The sequence below is a fragment of the Chiroxiphia lanceolata genome, chromosome 4 (genome assembly GCF_009829145.1).
Source record: "Chiroxiphia lanceolata isolate bChiLan1 chromosome 4, bChiLan1.pri, whole genome shotgun sequence".
Classification (NCBI taxonomy): Eukaryota; Metazoa; Chordata; class Aves; order Passeriformes; family Pipridae; genus Chiroxiphia; species Chiroxiphia lanceolata.
Window position 1 is genome coordinate 18,675,769 of NC_045640.1, and position 19,836 is coordinate 18,695,604.

The window sequence follows — 19,836 nt, forward strand, 5'->3', positions numbered from 1 at the left end:
TATCAAATGAGAGGCTAGACGACAAAACACAGCCCTTGCTCATCATTCAGATACTTTCATCTATTTCACAGTATTTGAGTGAGAACACATACTTTTTTCTGACTTGAAGCACTGCTGGCCAAAGATATGCAGAGAAAGAACCAACCACATTCAGATGAAAACGACAACTGTGATGTCCTATGAAATCTAGGAAAGTTTGCTTTTGGTTCAAGATTTGTTTGGTTTGGTTTGGGGTATGGTTTTTGCAGTGGGTTTTTTGTTGGTGTTTTTTTTTTTCTTCTCTTTCTCCAGTTAATAATTTTTCAGATCTCTACTGAGCCAAGCAAGAAGAGAGCTAAGATATCAAATATATTTCTCAAAAGAATCAACAGCTTCATGCTCCTCCTAAAAAGTACTTTTTTGTTTGTCCTTTCATTCCAAAAGTTTCCCTTACATCAGTGGCTTCTTTAACAACAGGGATAACTGAGCTTGAAAGGATTTTGCTCTGAAATGTCAGTGTTGTTTACTTCCTCTGCTCTTCATTTCAGCATTCTGGCCTGAATTTTCAGATCTTGGTCTATGGGAATCATAAATCATGGGGAATAGAGAATGAAATAGTGTGGTCCATCTACTTAGTTTTCAAGGAGTTTTGAGTCTATAGCTCCTCAGTTGTCAGCACCAAGTTTTTGTGCAATCAATTCTTTTATTTTTAAAGCAAGCTGGGCTGGGGGGTGGGGGGTGGAAATACCACTCCATTATCTGTTTTCCCCCAGAGTTTGAAAAGAGTATGTTTTGATCTGGTGTTCTGCTTAGGAACGTCTGATTTTAGTTAAAGCAAACTATTACAGAATGGACAGGCCACAAGTTTCAGTTTGATTGTCCCTTGGTACAAACCATCTTATAAATACAGTGGCATCACTCTGAAAGTGAGAGAGACTCTCTAACCTCTTGCAGGATTCATAAAATCCTGCACATATGTCATGTGGCTGCCACTTTACCTTCCTGTGGGACAGGAACTCCTGGCAACCACTTCAGAACTTTAAAGAGTTGGGGTTTTATGAAGGTTTATCAAATAAAAACAAAGCTTTACATTGTTTAAAACATCATCCAAGGTTGTTCTTAAAAGATTAAGTCCTTTCCTTGGTACTGAGCTTATGCATCTCAGCTGGATACTGGGAAACTAAGTGGAAGAAAAGGAAGAAGTATTTTCCTTGTGGATTTTAAGAAAGACAACTCTCCTGGTTAAGAAATGATATTGTTTTAATGGCTTCTGCTCACTGTCTTCACATGAAAAATATTAGGGAAGAGTTTTGCAAAGTTATTGGGGCAGTTGCAGAAGTTTCTTCATCTGGAGTTGGAAAATGCCGTTGCAGAAGGTGGAGGCTGCATTTTCAACAGGTGATAGAGTAGCACGATTCTATAAGCGAGAGTGGCCCTTGGCGCTTCACGGATTTCACTGAAGCCAACAAAGCTGCACCTAAGGCCAGGAACTCCCATACACCTGGTTTTAGGACTGACGGTTACAGTTCGGCTGCTTTCTTAGGAAGGGTCTGACACACTTGCCTGCACGGGTTATGGTCACCTTTTACATTTCCGTATGTGCAATCAACCCAAGGGGAGTGGAAAAAGAAAATTTCTGTCTCACACGGAAGCAGAGGCAAGCATTGCAAACACAGTACCTTTCAATAAACCATAATTACACGTGCAAATTCATCAACTAAACTTGGACATGCAATTAGTAGACTATAATTTTAACTGAATACTGAAACAGGTGACCGTGTGTCAGCCTCCACTCCACCCAGTTGTCTTAGTGTCGTCGCTCTTACGCACGGTAGTGTCTATGCTCTTATGTATCTCCTGCAGAAAATAGGAATCCAGCAGATGGGTAAATGCCATCAGTTTCACAGTTAAGCCACCAATTCTTCCAATTCTATATTTACAATCAACTTGTTGTCCTAATAACTTTGACTGAGACCCTGCTGTGACGTGTTGTCTCAGTAGACAGTCAGAGATGGACCCCAGCGCCAAAGCTTACAGTCAAAGAGGACACACTTTGGAGAAGTGCTGCTCTCCTTGTCTATATACAAGAACCTGATCTATGGATAGATATGAGCCATGTTGATCTCCACGGATATCATGGTGCCTAATTCTCTCTTGTGTTGACAGACTGCAATACAAACCACTAATGACAAATATCACCAAACTTGGGCTGCTTTGTTGAAATGGCCATGTTGGTTGTACGCTCCCAGAATAATCGATGTACAGATTCACCTCCACCGGTTGCACAGAGACCATGTCTGAGTAGAGAGGTGCCTGGCTTACTGTCCTGGTGTCAGCTAAGAAAGTCCAGGCCTAAATTAGTCTGCTAAGTACTTGACCCAAGATCAGATAAATAGTTTGTAGTAAAAAGAAGGAATCAACCCCAAGCCCTCTTTTTCTTCACTTTCAGAAAATACTTGTGTTATATGGGTTTATGTAAGTTTGCCTAGAGTTCTCTAAATGTACTGATGCCATCAGCAGTGTCTAAATATCAGTGTTTTGATTACTTTTAATATGCATATGTTTCAATAAAATGAATTTAGCTAAGAATAAAAATACCTTTTATACAAGATATCAGAGTTTTTGGCAATGTATTGATTTAATGTACTTAGTTCAGTGAAAAATCTGTTGGTTTAAGCTACCTGCCATTAGTTTCAATTAAAATATATTGATCTGAGTAAACGTTGGTTAGATTAAGTGTTGCCTGACTGTGAAAAAATATTTGCTTAAGCAAAAATTGTATGAGTATTTAGACATTTATTTTAGGTTGGGGACTCTCCTAGCATCAGTAGAACTGTTCAGGTATCAATAAATTTCTCTAAACATAAATGAAAATATTATTTCTGAAATAAAAAAGCTGATTACAGTAATATTGTGACTGGCATGCATATTAATTCAAATAAAATTGTTTTTGAAAGAGTGAACATTCAGACCGGAACAGTGTAACTTGAAAACAGTGAAAACTCAAGCCCTCTATGAGGGAAACCAGTCTTTCCCCTTAAAAGGCTTTCTTCCTTAACCACAAAGCTAAGATTTCCTGGTATCTTCTGAAATTATTTTTTTTTCATAATAAAATAGTCTTGGTAGGACAACATGGATGCAGACTGAGACATGAAGCTGTTTTAAAGTCCTATATGTACATTATTCATGAGATTAATTTTGATTCAAAGTATCAAAAATATACATAGAAATAAAAAGCATGCAAGCAATAAGGCTGATACACCAGTCTTTTATTAGTTCTATAAAGATGGGAAGCTCTTGGGACTCTGATCTGCAAGCAGAAGAGTGCCCTCACCATGGGATAAAAGATGGACATGCCTACCTGATTCTCTCCTCAGCTACCTGCACTTACACCTAGATGATAACTCCCCAGCACTGCTAGCCAGAGAGCAGGTTGAATCTATCCCGTTGGTTTTCTCACAGCCATGCAGCAATTAAGCTTTAGGGTTCAGATTAAAAAATTCAGGAGATCTGGAATGGTAGTTGTACATTTATTCTTCAAAGACGTACATGCTGCCCATTTGTGCTGGATACACTAGAGCTGATTATTTTAGAGGTGTGTCGTTTGTTTTAATCTCATGTATTCAGGTTTAAAAAAAAATCCCTGGGTAGGAAGTAGGGAGTTTTATCCTTGTGAGTTTGTCTGGGAGAAAGCTACTTCCTAATTTCCCTCTCTTTTCCGTATATGGATGTGTGCAGGGAAGAAATCTTGTATTCATAGGTTTTTGTACCTGCCACCTGTCCTGTATTACAATGGCACACTTTGTCTGGTAGAACTGCATTGACTGTGACAGTGCATCTGTGTATGCACTCCATTCACAAGCACCAGGAGACTGAAAAAGAACTGGCTCTGCAGTGAGGCACTTCCTGGATGGCAAGGGCGGTAGCCAGTGCCACAACAGCACAAAGCTCTGGTGCAGTGTTCAGGGTGATCACAGTTCAGACAGGCACACACCATGCAATTTTGGGAAGTCCACAGGGAACAGACATGTACACAAAGAACATTTGTGGGCACATTTTCAGTGTAGTGTATGGGAAACATACAGCTTCCACTAGCTTCAGCAGGATTCACAGAGACACATCTCCATGTCTTATGCTAAAAATGCCCCCCTGACTGTCAAAAATGCCCTTTGCTTTCTGGGACTACTTCTAGAACTGCTAAGATTAGAAATATATTAAATTTTGCAGTAAAAGATGAGATTTTCGTGTTTTCAAGATCTGTGACTGTAAAAAAAAATAGGCGCCAAATCTTGAAGTCTCATGTTCATTTTCTGAATACTAACAGTGAAGCATACCTGAAGTATGTATCTGTCCTCTTATTGACTCACATATAAATTTTTTACATTTAGCAGCATGTAATTTTCACTAGAGAAGAAATAGATGAAAGTGCAAGATATTGTTGAGTCTTTTTAAGATGATCCTAGGTGCAGAGAATCTGCAAAGTCCTTTGTCTGAACACAGTGAATTTTAAGCAATCACGGGTAATTTATTTGATTATGGCTTTACTGTCAGACAGGACTTTCTTGAGCAGCACTTTCCTTTTAGTCATTAGCTGTTTCAAGCAGCCATTGAGTCTACCAGTTGTGGGTAAACAGTCCTACAGTCCCTGGTTTTGTTGTTTCCTTTGCTTATAAAGATAAATACAGTTACCATTCTAATTTCTTCAATCTTTTTGATTGTTAATTGGAGATGTGAAAAAAAAATCTCTTTACCTGTGTGGTCAGAGTTGTTGTTTGGCCAGAGGTTCCTATAGTCTTGGCTAGCTGTTTTGAAAAAGTTGTGGGTTTAGACCTTTTTTAACTGAAGAACCCCTACTCACTGCCTTCTGCAAATTGTTCCTTTTTTTAAAAATCGTGTAGTAACAGTAGTTAAACCACACTACTACATCCTTGCATAGTAGAAATAGAAATTCATACCTGAAAATGTGATGTACGTAACTTTCACATTGGGGTAGACCTCTCAGACTGTATGTCACATAGTAATTATAACTGCCATTATCATCCAAAAGGAAAACTATGCAAGTGTGAAAATCAGAGATGAAATCCAGGTGCATTCCTACAAAGGAATGTACGGATCAGCGAACAAGTCTTGGGGCAAGACAGGGCATGAAAATCAGCCACAGCACTGAGCAGTCAGCATCGTACATAATACTTGGTTGCCAACTGTTAAACGAAAGTAAGCTGTGAGCTCCATAAACAAAGAAAAACCCCAATAAAGGACTGAACCAAGGCACTCTAAAATCCAACACCTTTTCTAAGTTTGGGACATTAACAAATCTCTTTGTTGATTTCCTTCAACTCTAATTTGGATTAATCAGCACAGACTGGAAAAGAAGGAAGAATCAATTCTCTTCCTTGATGTTCATGTTTGCTTTTATTTATTAATGTTCTTAGACACTGCCAATTTCACTAAACTGGCAGAGGGATTTGCATCAGAACAAATCTCTGCTGGCTTTTTAACCCAAGAATGGTAAGATATTGCTTCTTTCCCATTTAAGTATATATTTACCCAGGGTGAGTTAACACTGCAAAAGCAGAAAACCTTCTCCCAAGTAGGCATTTCTGATTTAAAATATACAGGGACGTTCCCCCTTCTCCCCCTATTCACCTCAGTGGGCCTTTCTGACTGAATAATTAAAGACAAAGTTATCTTTGGTTGAAGAATTAAGTCTGCTTTTGAAGCAATGAGATAATGAGTACCCAAGAACTCAGAGAACAAAGTTGCTTACAGCATGATCCCAGTCACTTAGGGCGTAAATCTCAGAGACACAGAAAGCTCTCTCAACCAAAGCCAGCCCCAGTATCCAAAATCCCAGCAAACACAGATGACAGGGCACAATACAGAAAAGCAAGAATACTTACATTATAGGATTTACTTCAATCCATATAATAAAATTGGTTCAGATGACTATCTAAGCAGGTAAGAATGAAATGAAGAACAATAAGTGCAACAAATAAGAAAGAAAGGAATTCGTAAAAGATAAGGTGAAAGAGGAAGGCAAAAATATTGTACTAGGCCTAAGCAGCAAAACATGCACAGAGCTGCTGGAAGTTTAATATGCAATAGTACATGTGTGAGCATAAATCTCAAGAAAAGGATCCCAGAAGGTGATAGAGATGGTTTTTATGTGACAACTTTAATGTATTATTTTTTTTCACGTTCACAGTAATAACAGTTTGATGCCATCTATACCAGTTTCAGACCAGGAATACCATATACCTTTCCACTACTCCAAGTAATTCATGGATTGTGTTTTGCCCAGCAAGCTGAGGTAGAGTCCCACTTGCTGAGCCAAGGTTAGGGCACATGAATCTTACAAGGGATCATCCTGCCTGCATGCATGAAAGGTATGTATTTTACCAGAACCCCAGACTTTATTAATTTGTACACATTCTTTTAGCTTTCCTAAAATTTCAAATTCTAGGAAAGTTTTTCCAAAGATAGAGAGAGCAGAGGGTGGGCAAACATCCATGAGAAAGGAGAAAAGTTATTTACAGTGAAGCTGAACTCTGTCAGATTAGTGACTATTCTAATAAATGTTTGACTTTTCTCACACACTTTCTGGAGAGAGATTCAGGCTTAAGAAATAAAGTCTCTAAATTAAGAAGCTTAATAATTTCTGCATTTAAGATGACTTGGTGGCTTGTGGGAGCGCTTAAGGTTTATGCTAGAAATTCCCTTGCATCCTAGGGATCAAGAGTAGAAGCTGATAAGATAACTTGAGGCACGGGAGCAGCATGTCTCACTCCACTGGCTCTGTCTTCAAAGAACATTAGTATCTGGCATGAGGATGGGTCTAGCTCTCTATCAAAAGCGTAAGAGAAAGCAGACAGCTACACTCTACTGCCTATAGTTACTAGCGCACGCACTCCCCTAAGCACAGGAACTCATTTTCGTTGCTTCAGTGGCCTTTTTTACGTTTCTTCACCATGGTAGATTCATTGTCAGAGAAAAGGAAAAGGAAAAAACCATTGTCTTAATTAGTATCAATCATCAAATAACAACATACCTGCAATGGAATCATAGACCCTACACTGAAAACTGGAAAAGCCCCAGAGGCTTGCTAGAGGGGTTATAAGCATGTTTTGTCTTCCTGGCCTTCTATGCTCATTCCTGACAAGGAGTGGGAAGTGACCAGGAGGCAGTAATTGGCTTCAAGGCAGCTTCACTGTGATTGAATCCTTAAGGAAGTGTGATCATCCTTTTGCTGTGGAAACTCCAACCTAAGAACCAGCCCAATTGAAAAGACCTTTTCTGAGGGCAAAATTCAACTGTTCTATGATGGTATCTTGGTATGACACTCTTTCATTTACATAGTATAACCACATTGACTTATATTATTCTTGCCATCTGTTATAACCCGTAATCCTTTCTAAAAGGGCGAACAATCAAGAAACTCCCACAGCAGTATCCCTTCTGTTGTAGGATTTTTTCTGAAGATGGAATGAAGAGGAGGGGCAGGAGATTTCCAAGGCTTCTTGCACCTGTTAGGCCACCCTGCACTGCACCTGTGAAGTTGCTCTTCACACAGCCTCTCCGCACACGTGTGGAAGCAATATGGTAAGTGCAAAGTGGCAATGTGTACTGTACAGCTCAGTTACTTAGATGCTGCATTTAGCTAGACACTTATTCCCATCAGTTAAGGGTCAGCCAGTGTGACTGAACTCCGCAAAATATTCTCCGTGAATGTTTGTTTCAATTCCTAATGAAATTTGCCTGCAACCACATTTCTTCTGCCTACACTTCTCACAAATGGGAGATTCATTAGTTTTATGCTAGACCAGGACTATGCACTGAAAATGGAATTACTCAAAACAATTTCCAGTTCAAAATTTAAACAAAACGTAAAGGAAAGGGGGGGTAGAAATTTGGTCTGTGTTCTCAGATATTAAAAGAAAAAGAGTGAGAAATAAAAATTGAAAGTGATTTTCAAATTTGTAACTGTGACAATCACAAGTCTCTAATAGGCAGAGACCATGAGGGAGTAACACTGTCCTATGTGCTCCACTGAAGTATGGGCATAATTGCAAATATTTAACAAACTGACCCCAAAAGGTGTATGAGGCTTGAAGTTCTAAGCTGAACTGCAGGCATGCCAAAAAGGAAGTATAGAAATTATGTTCCCTATTGTCTTCCATCCTCTTCTGTCTTAAGACTGTAAGTACTTCAGGATATAACTGTACATATGCACATTTCCAGATAAAAGCAGTAGAGGCAGGCAAAAATTATAGTGTGGATGAAAAGAGTTGATCAAAATGATTGAACAAACACAATTACAAGCATATTTTTATCTTCAAATTACTCATAAAATGTCTGGGAAGGAGCTGCAAGTTCTCTTCAGAGGGTTTTGTAACCAAAACCTACTTTAAGACTTGAGAATATGTGTCAAGAGAAAGATATGAAGGAGGGACACGGCAGCAGCCCAAGGGTTAAGACAGCTGCAAAAAAACATCCAGGAAGATGGTAACACAGCAAACACCTACTCAGCAGAGTGTTTAATGCCAAAGATCAAGTTATGGCATGTAGCTGGTAATATTGCTGAGGTCAAGAGGCTACAAACTCTTTTATGATGGTTATCTCTATCTCTCAGCTTCCTATATTTTGACTTTACACTCCATTTTTCTTTCACCGGCCCTGGTAAGTGCCTAGTTGATGGCTATTCTGCTTAGCCTTTAAGAAAGAAGGGTAAGCCCCAGCCAGCATTTCTGTGGTTTCTCTTTCCTGTGTCAGCAAATAACTCCGAGTAACAAATGCATTCCGGAAAATTAGGGTCTGTTCATGGACAATTTGCAAACATAAGAAGGCTCAAAAATTCAATTAATAACTGACTTGTTATGAATTATTATCTCCACCTCTTCTCTTTGCTGCTCAGCAACTGTGTGTGGCCAGTCAGGCCAACACACCCCCCCAAAAACATGAGACAAACCACTTCTGACTTTGTTCTTCCTGTGACCTTATAGCACTGACTTGCAGAAAGAATATGTGTATACAAATATCTTGGCATAACTTCAAGAGCGGTTCAGTAAGTAGTTCACAACTTCTGACCATCTGGCTGTTAGATCTAAGAGGGATCTATTAATGCTAGAGCTAGAACAGTGCCAAGCTGCAGCAAAAACTGCATGACCAAAGCGCACGCAGGCCATGCCTTAAAGTCCTGAGAGAAATTATTGCAATTGTTTTATCCACCCATTTATTCAGGTAATGTCACATTATTTCTTGTGCCATCCCATCCAGAAGCACTTCCCCAGAAGGAGCTCCCTTGTTTGATAGTATAGTGATGAGCACCCTCTAACAGCTTTAAATCTGAATTTATATCTCCATGATATGCTGGAAAAGACAAATTTTTGTGTGTTCGCTTGTTCCTTCCTGCCCTTTGAAATGATCTAAAGCAATGGAATAGATAGACATAGGTCCTCTTAACACAGTGACAAGCCTCAGTTAGAGTCAACATAAATTAAACGGGGTTCTGCATTGTAGGATGGTTTTATACTGCCCTTGCTTAGTTTAAAGTCTGGTAGAATAAGTTTGCGTCATCCAGCAGTTTACTGCATTGACAAAATATACAATAAGCAAAGAACAAAGAGCAGAGAGGGGGAGATACATGAATGTATGCAGTTTATGGGTCAGTTTATGTATCATGGGGGCTGATGTACAAAATCTATACTCAGACATCTCTCCACACTTCTATTTTGTCAGTGTCACAAAAGAAATGATCTTGAGGGATTTGGCAGTATCATTGTGCCTGTCAGTTTAGGAAGGTCTTTTCATTTACTGAAAGCAACAAGAAGTAAAAGCTATGAGAAGAATAAAAAAATGTATTGTATTGACATTGTTAATAATTTTGCAAAACGCTAATTTTGGCATCAATACAGTGTAATAATAAATTTTGCATTTTCCATTGAATAATATTTTGAAAACTGTCTGAACACCTATTCTTTCTCTTATAGATACATTTAAATGTATTTGGAATGTGTATTGAGTCTCAGGCCCAAGATTAAAATGCATTTTCTAAACGTTTTCTCATTTTTTCCCACTGGGCTGATTGGTCTAACTTAAAATATTGCCTCAAAATATTTTTCCCTCTTATGTATGCTTCCAATGATCAGATCAGTCTATGAAATTTAGGAAGCTGATCTGAACTGAACCAAGTATAAAAACCTTCTGAGGTTTGCCCATCTCTGCTTACAATGCTCTTTTGAAAAATAACCTCAAGGCTATTTAATTAATCGTTCATTCTTTTAGTCTCCCAGCCCAGGTAGATTAATACCTATGCTGCCCATGGATCAATGAGTTCTGGAGTCTCCTACAGATTAGCACATCTGTAGTTTAGAGCTATTTTGCCTTAGAAGGAAAGAAAGAAGGAAAGAAAGAAAGAACAAACATATTCCCATGAGGAACCTTTCAGGATTCAATTCATAAGCAAAGGAAAACATGCTATTCTCAGCAAGGAAACAATGTATTTTTTGTCTGCTACAGTGATTAATAACATGCTATAGCTGGAGCCTATTTAAAGGGCTCCATCAATCCATGAAGTCTAAAAGCTGACCCACTTTAAATTCTTAAAATATGATGAGAATTGCTCCCAACATTTTTTTTTGTATTATAGAAGTAAGCGGAAACTATAGAATTGCCACCAACAATTTCCTTCACCGAGAAAACTTAGTGTTGAGAGCACTCGGATGTTAGATCAGAAATTCAGCAGTACAACACTGAATAGTGCTCTAGGGCTCTAGAGGAACCAGCTTAAGAATTTCCAAAACTAAGGATACATGTGGACCACAAGGTAGCATGCTGTTGGCTTTTTTATGCATTCAACAATTCAGAAGAGGAAGGATTTTTCTCCCAATTCAGATTTCAAAATCCTCAACAAGGTTGAGCCTCTCTAGTGGCTTCAAGGTCCATAAACAGACATGAAAAACCAAAGTTTTTTCTGCCTGGTTCTGTCTAACAGAGGTGATAATATTTTTCTGGAATTAATAAATTCTGCTTGTATAAGGATTCAGGACCACAGAGATTACATTTTAGGTTACAGTTAGTAGACTCAATTCTCAGCCATGAACCTTCCCTTCTCCACATTATCTGGAGATGAGTATTTGCTGGGCTTCTTGGGCCATGACTCAGAAAAGGACCAAATCCTTGCAGGTGATGTTTAGTCAGTAGCCCAAACAGTGCTTGATCTTTAAAGATCAGGCCCTTGAGCTCTCCTTTAGCAAAGTACACATATAGCTTCTCAGATGGTGAGTAATCTTGATTATATTAGTAGGACTACTCAGATATGCAAAATCACATTGGGACTTTAGTGGGCAGGGGACCTTCTGAATAAATAAATTCATAAATCCTCAAAGCATGAGAAGGTTGAAAAAAAATTTAAAAATCATCAAAATCTTCAGTTAAAATAGATAAGAATCTAGGGGTTTGTATCTAGCAAAAAAGTACATTTTACTGAAGACAAAAACTGAACTATTAATACACAACCAATAACAAAACATAAGATAGAGTGTATGCTAATTTCAGAGTTCAAATAGGCATTTATGATCCTAAATTTATCCTCCCATTAACAGAATACCTTGGCCAAGCTGTTCAAAAACACATCAAACATTGCTGTTCAAAAACACATCAAACATTAAGAGTGAAGCACGAAAAACTAGGGTAATGTCTTCAGTCCCAGACAACCAGCCAGCAAAAGGGGTAGCAAGCAGTGCCCCCACACTCACCATTACATGGATAGAGTGCAGTACAAACAGTCAACCACCCATCCCATCAGATGGGATAACTCCTCGAACCAGTAAAGTTAGCAGGGCTGACGACAAAATATGATCCTTGATATAATAAGGAGTGGATAAATATTAAGGCAAATTCTTGGGGTCCACATTGTGCAGAAATATCCTGCCATGAAAAAGTCTGTGAACTAATGGGTGGGGAAGTGCACCCCAATTCTGCAGTCTGGGTGTGCATCTGCACTGGACCTCTTGCTGTCAGGCTGGGACAGAGAGAGAGCAGCAAGCGAGACAGCAAACAAGTCTTTCTGTTACAACATGCATCAGTCTGGTTCCTTTGATTCATGAATGGCTCAGATTTGTCTTTTCCACCATCTTGTGAACAAAAATGTCACCCTCCCTTTGCTCTCTTTTTCGTGTGAAACTCACATGGTGCTGTAGGACTCTAGCTGTCTTCAAAGGATTTAGGGCCGTTTACAGCATCTGTATATCAGCCCCACAGCACTTTGAAAAGTGGGGAGCTTAGGCTTATATGACCTTAAAGTTCTCCTCAGATCTGGTCCTACACTAGCAAAATGCACTGTGTTGACATCATTTGCCTGTAGTACATAATGAAATTCATACTTGAATGGCAAGTACTTTAAGTGCTTTTTTTGTAGTATATCACCAATGATTTTCTCACTCTAGTTATTACTTATTTCTAAAACCTTCATTACAGAACCAGTTAAAGAATAACTTTCTCCTTTTAAGATGTTGATTTGTTTTTCTTGCAGAGAATGTGTTGTGAAATGTCAAGGTAAGCATTAGTTAAAGGGCTACTACACCATGCCAGCAGGAGCAATTTACTTCTTATGCATATATTCCTGAACATTATTTTGCTCCCTTTCTTGTTGTGAATGGGAACCACTTCTTTACAGCAGCTAAGGGCTTTCCTCCCCCCTCTCCAGCCCTTTCTTCACCAGCTCAACAGCAGGGGCACGTTGAGGGCATGGGCAGTGGAGGCACACATTACAGGTCTGTGCATTAACAGATACAGTTGCCCCAAATAAATGCAGTCTACAGACATCATTTCAGGCTGAAAACTCAACATTTTTTGTGTGTTAAAACTGTATTAAACCATTTAATTGTTTTGTGATTACCAGAGCACTTACCTTGTGAGGATATTAATTATCCAGGCATAAAAGGACCAATTTTTTTTCCGTAAGGAAAGAGCTATTTTTTTTTTTTTTTAAGTTATTCAAGTTTATTTTACTCATTCCAGCTAAATAGATCTTGTCCGGGAAAGAGGAAAAAAATGGGTCTAAATGCAAATTAACATTACTGTTTAAATATCACAGACCATTTTCTCTGAGCCCAGTTACAATAACTAGTAATTATAAAAATTGCTTGCCTTGGGCTTCTGGCTAAGCCAATGCTAAACTTGTCCTTTTATTAGATCTGTCAGACTGAGTTAATTATCTTTATGATAATAGATGTGCCTTACCTCAAACAAAACAAATACCCTTATAATTAGCTTTTTAGTTAGAATTTTAATTTATTTATAAAGACTATTTGTTTTGCTTCTTTTTCTGCTTTTACAGAGAAGTTTGCATTTTAACAGGTTACTAGTCAGCTTAGTCATGTTTAAGAAAAAACAGACTCATTGGGTTGACCAAAATGTTTAGTGGTTAACATAATTTTTCACCTAGGCACTGTGAAATGTGTTGCGTTATATGAACATGCTGGTGTATATTTGTGGGAAAGACGAGGGAGAGGAAGAGAGGAAGAAACAAAACGTTCTTTTGTTCCATGAAGTTTTCTCTGCGATGGTATTTGAAACAGCACATTAACTGAATTTAATAGTGAAGGGTGCTAGCAAACACTAATCCTAGCTGCATGTTTTCTTCTGAATCCTTTTTCTGAAGTCAGAGATGAACTTTCCTTAGACTATTGAAAATAGAAAGCACAGTCTGGTTTAATATATCTCTGTCTCCACAAAATCCTTTTCAATCTCTCTCTCTTTCTCTCCCCTTTTTTCCCTTCTTATCTTCCTCACATATTCTCTGAACCTATCCTGCAAGCCCTCCAAGCAGAGCTCCCAGCAAGAATCGAGGGCTTGCAGAATGGGGTCTGTACTTTATTCAGGATTTCAGATGCATTTCTTCCACTAAATAAAAAAATGTTCCTTATGCAGCAGGACCATCTCTTATTTTCAAAAAAAATTTAAAAATAGTTTCAGATTCAGGGTTGGTGGAAAATGCAATCTACAGAATAATGAATTAAAGACTATGGTTAGGAAACAAGTGCCTTGTGTATTATTCTAGTTCTGTCACACTGATAGGATCCAGGTTGGATTTGTCAGATGAAGCCTGTTTAAATCAGTCACGGTGCAATTTCTCTCGATCTGAGTGTCCCCATGTGAGTAAGACAGTTCTATCTGACAGCACTGTCAGGGTCTTAGGTCATTAATATTTCTGTCAGAATTTGAGATCCAAGGATTAGTTGCAGCTAAGTAATACTAGTTTATCATCTTATTGCCTCTCTATCATATCTTATTCCCTCTCTACTGAAGCAGTGGAACAGGCTTTATATGCAACAAATGTAAGGGGAATGTGGATAAAAATGCAGTAGCAATTACAGTAGGAGGAGACACTACCAATATTTACAAGTTTTTCAATTAATGAAGTAATTTGAAAAGTAAACAGCTTTGCAACCAAGTGAAGGCAAATGCAGCTGTTTGGTAATGAAAAAAACTCAACCCGTTGCTGTGCACCTTGTGTAAGCATGGAAAAGGATAAAAACCCACTTGAAATCAACACACATATATCTTTCTACTCTCTATAATCTCTATACACACAATAACTAAACTTACAAGCTTCTCAGAATTACAGGCAATAATACTTAACTATACAAATGCGCTGTTAAATGAAAATCGTAGTGATAGCTAACATTGAAAGCAACCCAATGCTGATGTATTTCTGTTTGCAATTAAAATTATCTTCATTTATTTTTCATAAGTCAAAGTTCTTTGGTGAAAACAAATATTTCTGTGGCTAATAATTAAAATTAATGTGATAAAAGGTTATATTTTCCTAACTTTGTACAGTCTATTTGACTGTTCTAAGTCACCATTAAAGACTGGGTGTTTCTATTTTTGAGAGAGGGTGGGAGAAATGGGAAAAGGAGAGAGAAAATCAAAATAGAAATGGAAATATTTTAAATGTAAGAAAGTTAGTGAAATATAATAGCCCTCCAACAGACATTCTCAGAACAAAGGTTTTGCTGCCGACCATATTTGCTTGCAATTCTATAAATGGTGTAAAATCTGCTGTTTAGGAAGACCAAGATTATAACTTTTCGAGTCCTTCTGTAGTCTTCTGCTAGGTCTCTGGCAATTAACAGGGCTGTGTCTCCACTTCTTTTTCGGTCCAAGGAGAGAGGCGAGGAGACACCCATGACACCGTCAGCTTTCTGGAGAAGCCAGAACCACTGGAGCCAGGTCTGTATGGAGTACCCACGCTAGCTGACAGCCCCATGGGCAGAGTTTCTGCGCACAGAAAGTCCTAGTAGTGTTCCTTCTCAAAACTGAGGATGTTTTGTTTACCAGCACTTGTACTGCAGCTAGAAGAGGATATTAGAACTACAGATAACCTCTCCAGCCACCCTCCAATCATACTCAAACTTGTCATTGTGTTCTTGCCCATAAAGGAAAAGAACTCTGATTCAGTGCTTCTGGAGTCCCAGAAAACCCTTTGCTGCTGAAAACAAAAAGCTGACCCCTGTTTTTTTCTTAGCAAGTCAAGTGCAATACCACAACAACATTAGCCAAACTGAGTTGATGCTTCTTCAGTCACCTCTCATTCCTAGCTCAGAGTTTTCTGGTCCTTTGCAGCAATCCTGGTGCCTCATCCTTTACTGAGCTGGTTCAGGAGGCTGAACTGGCAGTAACTTATTTTCTAATCTAGTCTTCTGCTAGTGTCACTCTCTGACCCACCTCCCTGTGGCATCAGATGAGCGCTGGTTCCAGGACAGGTGGGACTGTGAGGCTGGAGGCGAGCTTTAAATCCCTGCTGCTCACAGGACTGTGACGCCAGGCATTGCTGCTACACAGCTATGCACCAGCTGGGGCTTTTCAGTGATTGTTGGGATTCTCTTTATCCAAGCCAATATTTTAACTCTCCTGAGTAGTTTCTTAAAGAAAACATTTCGATCTATCTCTTTGTCAAGCAACATAACAGAGAAAAAAACGCAAAACGCAAAACACAAAACACCCTGGAAAGATCCCAGCTCTCTGTGCATTTCGTTTGGCTTCTTTGTTTCTTTTTTTTTCTGATGCCCTGGTTAAATGGGGAGAATGTATAAAGACAAAAAAACTGGACTTAAATCACATTGTTGCCATTTTTGTTTATGCTTGTATTAGAGTAAAATTCTGAATTTCCTGTGGCCATATTTGTGCTTTCCTGTACAAAAGCATAAAATATCAGTACCTGTTCAAGGAATTGGCATTTTACATGGAGATGCAATACTTCAGCACTATAGAAACAGACCTAAGATTTAGATATTCTATACAAAACTCATAATATTAATAGATATTATAATATGCAGACTGTTTTAAATAGTCCAAGGAATCTCCACATAAATAGAAAAATATGCTATGAACTCTCTATCAAAGTAAGCAAATCTTCTCCCTCTGCAAAATTTTCCAAAATTCTCATTAGTCATGATCACATGCAGAATATACAGATTCTGACTGGAAAAAAAAAGTTAATTTCCCTACAAACTAATGCAAAATGCCCTAGAATCATCTATTCTTACAATTATATGACCAATTACATAAAAACAGAAAGCTTCTTACCATTGAGCAGACACCTTCAGGAGAGGTCAAAGCTGTACTTGACTCTGTTCATCTCTATAATAACTCATACAGGTCTGATGCTCTATCACTGTCCTGCGAGGACAAATACTCCACAACATGGACAAGGTATTGTTAGCTTTCCAAAAAAAACCTTAGAGTGGCACTTTCATCTAGTATTTTAAAGTGAACTTCAAAATGGAATGCAGACATCTGTTGCATATTTGCTTTACAACTGATGAATGGATCCCTCCTAATGTGAATTTTCACTAAACCAATGGGAAAAGTGCATTACTAAGGTTTGCAAAGTAAGGTCTTCCAAAGTTAAGAAATGTCACAGTTAAGGCTTCAACTTCAACTCAACCCTCTCAGACGTATGCACCATGATAAAAGTTTTAATTAGTTTCCGACATCTTTTTTTCTACATAACTACTGCTTTGCAGAATGGCAGCACAGTATGCATCACTGCTGGCTACCCATAAAATATAAAATTACGAAAAACATTGTTGCACAGGCTAAACATTATTACTGAAACATCTCAGTGGAAGGTGGTGTATATAAATTGTTTGCACTTGTATGTACTGTACGTTATTGTGGAAGTTACTCTTCTCATGAGATTAATAGTGTCAATTATGCTGTCAAGGATGAGCGAGCCTGTCATGTGAGCTTTGACAGAATGCTTGGGTTGATTGGCTTCACGCCGTTATCTAAGCTTAGTATTTACACTTGAGTAACTAACATTTTACATACTCTTTTTGAATTTTTTCTGCTTACAGAACTGCACTCGTAAATATTATTTGTCTTGAAAAAACATCATCACATACTGTACATCACTTAAATATGTTCATTTAAGTAAGTTGCAAGAATAATTTTAAAATCAAGTCTAAAGCACCATATGAACAGGCAAAAAATGAAGCAATTCAGTTATTGTGTTTAGGATTGTTGAAGACAAGGCCACGTTTCTCATTCCTGTATGTGGTTTCTAGGACCAGTCAAGACTGAGTGATATTTACTGTTTACACCACTGGGAAAGGGAAAATCTACATGTGGAGGAAAAAAGGCAGACAGTATCCTGTTGGAGAGACTGCATACCAGGCTCAGCAGTTGGTCTAACCCTTACAAGAAAGGGGAGGATCCACAAATCCATCTCTTAAACATCATCTGTCTTTTCTTGGTGGACTTTCTTTTCCAAGCTTGGGAACCGGACAGGAACTGATCTTCCCCCTTCATGTAGCAGTAATGAAATGAGGCAAGCATGTAAGGAGATGTGTTATTTACAGAAGCTGGCAGCATAGCTCTTGCTTTGCTGTGTAATCCAAATGCAGAGCAGAGACCAGCAGGATCTGGAGTTGGTTTTTTTCCAATTCATAAAAGAGATCTTAATTTTTTTAAATGATAATACAAGGTGTCAAAGACAGGTTTCCTTCAGAAAGTCATATATCGCTCTCAGCAGGACTTTTAGTTTTCGATGATTTCTGTTATATATGCCATCTGCTTTCAGTTGTGCACTGACCAAATCTCCCCTTGGATGCTATTTCAGGGCTGCATATCTTGGACATTGCAAGGTCAGAATTCCAGGCAAGGTACTATCACCGTGCCAAAAGATAAACACCTTCTCAATTTTCATTTGGTCTCTAGTCAAATTAACCTCTCATTGACTTCAACTCAGAACTCTGGAATTTGGCCCAAAATAATAGTTCCAATAAAATGAATGAAAATCCGGTATGAAAGTGGATTCACAAATAGAAGCACAAATGTATGCAGTGTTTTAAAACATTGAATAAAACATACCCCAAGTACCTCCATCACATGGTGGCAAACACACAGACTGGGTTTTCTATTTTGTGGCAAGAGTTTTCCAAATTCTATTTCTGTTTGGGTCATATGCGTTCTCCAGTGAGACTGCAGGGAAACTGGGTGGATGCTGAGCACCTGACAAGCCATTATAATCTCAGTATAAACTTTAGTCTTTCTTTACCTGCCTCAGCCCATAACATGAATGAGAATAGCCAATGGGCTAATCTAAATCAAAGAAGCAAGTCATTCACCCTCACACTGTGACATTGAAGGACATGTCACAGGCTCAGTAAGTGAAGCAGAGAGAAAGCTAGTGGCTCCTATGTCAAGTTTTCACCACATCAAATCCTGCTGTGTAAGGGATACTAGATCACTGTTATGGGAATCAGTAGCTATGTGGGAAAAGACAGGAAGGAGAAGTGTATTTTAAAAGAAGACTGAAAAAAACACCAAGAGAGCAAATGAATAAAACATGACAGAGGCAATCAGAGAGGTAAAGGAGACAAAGGAAGCATTAAAGTGAAAATATTAAGTGAACGATAGGGAGGAAAAGATGCATGGAAAATAAAAACGGAGTTGTAGGATATGTAAGGTTGTCAGGGACTTTGCACGTTCAAGTCAATAGTTTGCGTTTCCTCATTATGCATTTGCATTGCAGCCACGCCAGGAGCACAGACAGTGAGCAGTAAGGTGGCATGTGACAAAACATTTGGAAGTGAAAGAAAGGATAAACTTGTCTGGCACCTTTAGAAAAAAAACAGTCAGGAGAGTACCTCTCTGATAAACTGTTCTTGAATATACTGCCAGAAATGTAAACATAGTAGAGATTGATCTGAACTTCTCATTTTTCACACAAAACCTCTTTCCACTTCTCAGCTATTGGGGTCACTAGAGAGATGGTGGAGGAGAGAGAGAAAGGCTCACATTAATTACAGATCTACTATGTCAACTTCATTATAATATGAAAGAACAAAAGCCAATGCTGTGAGACAGGTAGGGGGAGCACATACGAAAACTGGAAAGGTCTGAGAAGGGGCCTCTCAACATCCATATCCCTTACTGCTCCCTTCACCAAACAATAACCAGGAAAAAGCTCCAGTGAACTGGAGGCTGTAGCTGGGAATTAAGAAATTAGGGAATAGCATTCTCTCTTCTCTTATTTGTTGTTGTGAACCATACTAAAGTAGGAGATAACCAGAAGGGGATCATTGTAAAGAACCATAGCTTCATTAAATTCACCCATACCTTCTCAGGTCTGACAATGTGTCGAACCTGATATGCATAAAAGGGGCATATCAGTGTATGTAAAGATATTATGCTTCAAGATCTCCTTGTTCAATTCCCAAGCTGAAGCATTACCTACAATTCACAAATTATTTCAGCCCATCTTTACAGATCAAGGACGTTTTCCAGGGAAAAAAAAAAAAAAAGGAAGTCACTTGATTATAGTTATCACAAAGCCAGAGGGAGAAA

The 19,836-nt window shown here is 38.5% G+C and overlaps 1 long non-coding RNA gene across 2 annotated transcripts in view; it reads right to left on the minus strand.

Annotated features, from left to right (window-relative positions):
- Positions 1-19,836, minus strand: part of LOC116786367 — a 71,704-nt gene that overhangs the window by 17,441 nt on the left and 34,427 nt on the right. The window contains exon 4 of one of the 2 annotated variants that reach the window (XR_004356896.1): positions 16,570-16,662. The exons of the other annotated variant lie outside the window; for it this stretch is intronic. This is a non-coding gene — a long non-coding RNA (uncharacterized LOC116786367). The remainder of the gene's footprint in view (positions 1-16,569; positions 16,663-19,836) is intronic. 2 annotated transcript variants of the gene reach the window in all.